This window comes from Eubalaena glacialis, chromosome 7 (assembly GCF_028564815.1).
Source record: "Eubalaena glacialis isolate mEubGla1 chromosome 7, mEubGla1.1.hap2.+ XY, whole genome shotgun sequence".
In the NCBI taxonomy this organism is placed as follows: Eukaryota; Metazoa; Chordata; class Mammalia; order Artiodactyla; family Balaenidae; genus Eubalaena; species Eubalaena glacialis.
In genome coordinates, this window is record NC_083722.1 from 29,154,355 (window position 1) to 29,160,354 (window position 6,000).

Here is a 6,000-nt window from a genome sequence, read left to right on the forward strand (position 1 = left end):
CAGAATATATAGAATAGAAAAGTTAAAAGTTAGTTAAAGGTTTCAGTGACTAAATGAGCGATAAAGAAGTGAGGCCACAAGTAGATAAGGTGAACATATTATTTTAACCCGAAGTCAGGTCACATAATCTGACAAGATAAAGTATCTATCAGTACAATCAGTTATAACCTAGAAATCTCAGGATCTGTATTATTTCCACCATAAACCATGTATTTTAGAAGTTTGAAAATTAAAATAAGCAAAATCACTTTGCAAGTTCAGAGGGCGATACCCCATTGAGGTGACGTTGACATACTGGATCATAAAAGAAATTGGAAAGATCAGGGAATAGGACAATAAGAAAGGTTGAGAAAACTGAACTAAAGCTAGGAAGTAATCACAATCCCGGAGTTAATGCTGTCTTCCAGAGGTGAAGACAAAGGAAATCCCAATGGAAGAATGAAATCTAGAAATGTATTTTTTTAACTTACAAAATGGTATGTGAAACTATGTTCTAAATTTGTGAGTACTGAGCAAATGTTAGCTATTAAATACCCCATGGAGCTCGTTTCATCTTATAAGTCTTACCCCCTCAATGAGGCCTTCAAAGTGTGGCACAATGTTTTATACATTTTTATGTAACTAGCACATTGCTCAGCTCAAAACACTCCTTTCCTCAGTAGTAACTATTAGTTGGATGATAAAAAATATGGTGAGATGATAATCTCATCATATATTTCGATTTAACCTCAAATTCCTTTCAGCTAAGAACAAATTACCTTTTCTTTTAGTCTTTATTTCCTTTATCTTATAATGAATTAGGTTTTATTTATCCATCTATCCTCACCCTTCTTTGTATTCTAAGACAAATGAACTAATACCATTCTTTTTTTCTTTTATTTTTTTTTTGGCCACGCCATGCGGCTTGTGGGATCTTAGTTCCCTGACCAGGGATCGAACCCAGGCCCTTGGCAGTGAGAGTGCTGAGTCCTAACCACTGGACCGCCAGGGAAGTCCCGAACTAATACCATTCTCATCACTCACTTTCTTTTTTTTTCTGCTGAATATTGATCTGGTATGAAAGAGAATATTACAATTTCTGTGAGAATGACATAATTTCCACCAATCTAATTCATTCTAAACTGCCATCATGTCTTCCTAATGTTTTCTTAGGAATTTATCAGAAGATATCTATATTGAAAAAACCATCTACCTTCTTTCCTTCTGGTGAAAACTATTCTAACCAGGAAGATTATTCTAAAGAAAATTAAATATTAACTTGATTGTGTTGTTTTTTAAAACACTGATTTAGCTCAAATCTTAGAGGCAACTAATTCTTTTCTTTATTCTCAGTTCCACAGAGCTAGATTTTCTAGCCAGCATTCTTATTGTTATTTTGTTTTGCCTTGGCTAGTTTATTGTATACTTAAGCACAAATTACATCAATGTATAACCTGAATTTTTAAAAATCATTCTTTAGAAAATAATTGAAGGAAATAATACTCTCAAACACAATGCCCATACTATGAGGTTAGTGAAGCTAGAAAATGTCCCTGCTCAAACTGGACCCATCAGCTTCTAACAAAATCCTGCTACTTTGTTAGCAATTTGGGTCATGTGCTCAAACATAGGTCTCTCTAAGCACTTTTCATTATTGCACATTAAGAAAAAATTTAGTTAAAAACATGATGAGGGACTTCCCTGGTGGCAGTGGTTAAGAATCCGCCTGCCAGTGCAGGGGACACGGGTTCAAGCCCTGGTCCAGGAAGATCTCACATGCCGCGGAGCAACTAAGCCCGTGCACCACAACTACTGAGCCCGCGCTCTAGAGCCCGTGAGCCACAACTATTGAGCCCGTCTGCCACAACTACTGAAGCCCATGCACCTAGAGCCCATGCTCTGCAACAAGAGAAGCCACCGCAATGAGAAGCCCGCGCCCTGCAACGAAGAGTAGCCCCTGCTCACCGCAACTAGAAAAAGCCCGTGCACAGCAACAAAGACCCAATGCAGCCAAAAATAAATTAATTAATTAATTTTAAAAATAGGCACTATTATCATTAAATAAATAAATAAATAAAAATAAAAACATGATGAGCCTATCCAAATGAATCACTACTTTGCAAACTGAAAGGACCTTTTTAATAATGTTATTTGTACTTTATTCGGATGGTAGTGTCATTACAGAGCTGGTGGTTGGTAGGTAAATCATAGAGCCTTGTTCTAAGTCCTCAAAGAGAGTCTCTTTCAAGAAGCATTACTTTTTCAAAATGTTAAAGCTAGTCTCCTTTGAAGGGTCAGATATCTTAAGCAATTCCAAATGACAAATACATTTGCATTTTTCAAATATCAGGCAATTCAATTATACACACAGTATCATGTGAAGAACTTCTGGCCGTGAGTACACATTCATTCAACTCAACAGATATTTACTGATCACCCATTATAGATCAGCACCTGCTCTGTCATAAATATAGAGATAGAAAATATAGGGACTTCCCTGGTGGGCCAGTGGGTAAGAATCCATGCTCCCAATGCAGGGGGCCCAGGTTCGATCCCTGGTGGGGGAACTAGATCCCACGTGCATGCCGCAACTAAGAGCCTGCATGCCGCAACTAAAAAAAATTTTTTTTAATTAAAGAAAACATGCCGCAACGAAGATCCCACATGCAGCAACTAAGACCCAGTGCAGCCTAAATAAATAAATAGATAAATACTTTAAAAAAAGGAAAAGAAAATATAGTCCCTGCTTTTTTTTTTTACACTTAGGTTGCTTCCGTATCTTTTTTTAAATTTAATTTTATTTATTTTTTATACAGCAGGTTCTTATTAGTTATCTTTTTTATACATATTAGTGTATATATGTCAATCCCAATCTCCCAATTCATCCCACCACCCCCATCCCACAGTAGTCCCTGCTCTTAAAAGAGCAAGTATTGGGGAGCTTTGGGGGGTACATTGGAGTTGCCCAATAAGGACAAGGAAGTGTATTTAGACAGCCAGAACAACGGGCAGGTATACTATTGAAAGCCTGGGATACCTTTGGCGGGGGGGCAGGCTGGGAGAACCATAGTCAAACACAGAGAGTTCATGTGTTGTGGAAATGATTTGAGGTCTTATCCTAGAAGTTATAGGTAGTTAATGAAGGGTTTTAAGTAGGCAATTGCTTTGCTCTTTCAGCCACAGAAAAAAATTCACATGTCTCAAAAAATTAGGTACCAAAAACTTGTTCTATAAACATTGATTAAGCCCCACTACCCTCAACCAATTAATAAATATGTTTTTCACTAATATTAAAAAAAACATTTAAACTAACATAATAGACAAGACACTATGTATGCTGGGCGCTGTGAAAACAGCAGCTCTGCCTTTAAGAACTGTGATTTCCAGCTAAGATATGCTTAACTGCTTTGAACTTACACTTATTTAAATAAAATTTGCCTTTTTTGCAGACATGGCACAAACCAATAAACTGGGCACATTCTCGTTTTAGTATGAATTTAGTAATGAATTAGTATTCTTATTTAGATCTCTTTGCAAGTTCTAAGCAGTAAATGCAAATGACTTGTTGCCCCCAAATCAGAAGATATTTATACGTATCACAAGTTACTGTACCACAAGTTTCAAAAAAGAGTAGATTTTTGAAAACAAAAATATTAGTGATCTACGTTTTCTTCACTTGTGAGCTTTTATAAATGACAAAGAGTGAATTATTATTATTTTTTTAAATAACCCAAAGGAACATCCAGAAGAAGACTCCATCTATAATCATTACCCCTTGGGCAATACCATTTCTGTGTCTGCCTAATGTGACCCTAAAAGGCACTCATCAAACTGTTATATGTCTATGCTTCTGCTTATCTAACCATGAATTGTTTCTGAAACAAGAAGTGGAAACTTTATTTCAAATCCCTACTTAACTTCCTTAAGGGCACAGATGACAACGAGGGTTATGTCCCATCTGAGACGGGAGTGTTTAAACTGCCTGCTCTGACATTCTTTTGAAACCCAGGATTAAATACCTGCCAAAGCAAAAGAAGCTCATAAACCAATACGTTCCTCTCTGCATATTCCTGAGAATTCACATACCGTTCTGCCGGTTTCTGAGCCGCGTCACCACTCCCACAACTGCACCACATGCTGTATGTGGCTCCTAAGCAGATCTCCTCCATCTCCTGATCAGGCCACTCCTCCTCACCCAGGATTTGCCTTTTCTCACATCTGCTTAAATATCTGAGGGTAAATTCCAGTGACACATACTACACCTCAACCTCCTTGCTCCTGAGGCTTGTATCAATACCTCCAGTTTATAAGCAGGGAACCCGAGTCTTTCTAAATGATCTCCTGCACACCATGCCTACCTTCTTCATTCTAGAATTGATGCTTTAACAGGACTCTGTCCCCTTTTTTTCTCTCAACAGTCATATCTCTGATGTGGCCTCTCATAATTTTATATTTGAGCTACCATTTCTTTACCCTTAATTTCCTAGACGGAATCCCCCTCCTTTTTCACTCTTCCTTCCCCGCCCTTTCTATCTTATACCATATCTCTCTTAACACTGACTTTTGATTGCCCGTCCAGTTTGTCCGGTCTAGTAAACTCTACATACGTAGCCTTTCTGATCTCCTAACCCTCCCTGGCCACCAAATATCTTTTCACAGAATAATCTTAGACCTTATTGAGACCTTACTGTTACCGTTTTAAGGTAACAAAGTTTTTACACATTAATAGCACGTAATCTCAACTTATTCCTTAAAATAAATCAGTGAACTAGGTGATGCTATTTCTTGTTTTGCAATATTAGCAACAAAAGTAACATTAACATGTTAATGCTAATTAACAGATGCTAACAGCATCTGACCATTTTTAAGTCTCGGGCACTGACCTACACACTTCACATCCCTCACCTCGTAGGGTCCTCACTACAATGCTATGAATCATAGTATTATCATCCCCATTTTAAAGAGCAGGAAACTGAGACCAGTAATTACCTTGCCTAAGATCACATAACCATTAAATGGCAGAGCCTACGCTTGAATGCAGAGCTAACTCCACAGCTAGTGTTTCAGTTTATCTCAAGTCAATTTGCTCCTTAAGCCATGATTTCTTTTTTTGCTTAAAGAGAGGAGGAAAAAATAAAATAAAATAAAGAGAAAGAGGAGGAAAGAGAGAAAGGGGTAGGAAGAGGATATAAAGGAATCCATCTTCCATGGTTTGTTATAAAGATCAACCAGGAAAGGGCCTGGGACAGAGTAGGCACTTGATGCTAATCTCTTTTCCCATCTTTACGCATTCATTGAGGACCTACTCTGTGCCAGGAGGTATACAAGGTGTTTGTGTAGATGGGTGTAGAGAAGTGATAAAGGAGATGTGGGCCCTACCCTCATGGAACTTGCGGTCTAAGGGAAGAAGTTGCATTTCCCAAGTACACAATGTAAATCATCTATATTATTTCTCACGTGCCACCTCCCACATGACCCCTTCTTTCTTAAATGTGTTCTCTCCTTCCTCAGAAACACTGTACTTATACCTCTCCTGGAACATTTGGTATATTTTCTTTTGTAGTACAGCTATTATCCTACAACTTGCATTTCCTGTTATGATGGTGATGGCCTTGAGACTGGGACTCTGTCCTCCCTATCTTTGCATTCTTGCCAACCACTAACCCAAAGGAGGCTCTCAATAATTGTGTACTAAATTCAACAATAGAAAGACACCATAAAATTATGTCTCTACGTCCTGAAGATTTCAAATCAAGGAGTTATGACTTCATTGATTTGGTCAGATTCTTCTTATGAATGCTGTCTTATAAATGGATTATTTGCCATTCTGTGGCAAACTTTTCCTGGAGATGATTAGCCAAGATGTGATTACTTAGGTATATGCTTGACTAAGTGGTCCCTTATCTTTTGTAGTGAAGACAGTTCCTGTTAAACACTTGTCATAATTTTCAGGTAATTTTTACATACCAGAATTTTGGTAGAAATATTATTTCAAAAAAGCTGAAGATGTATATTCAGAAT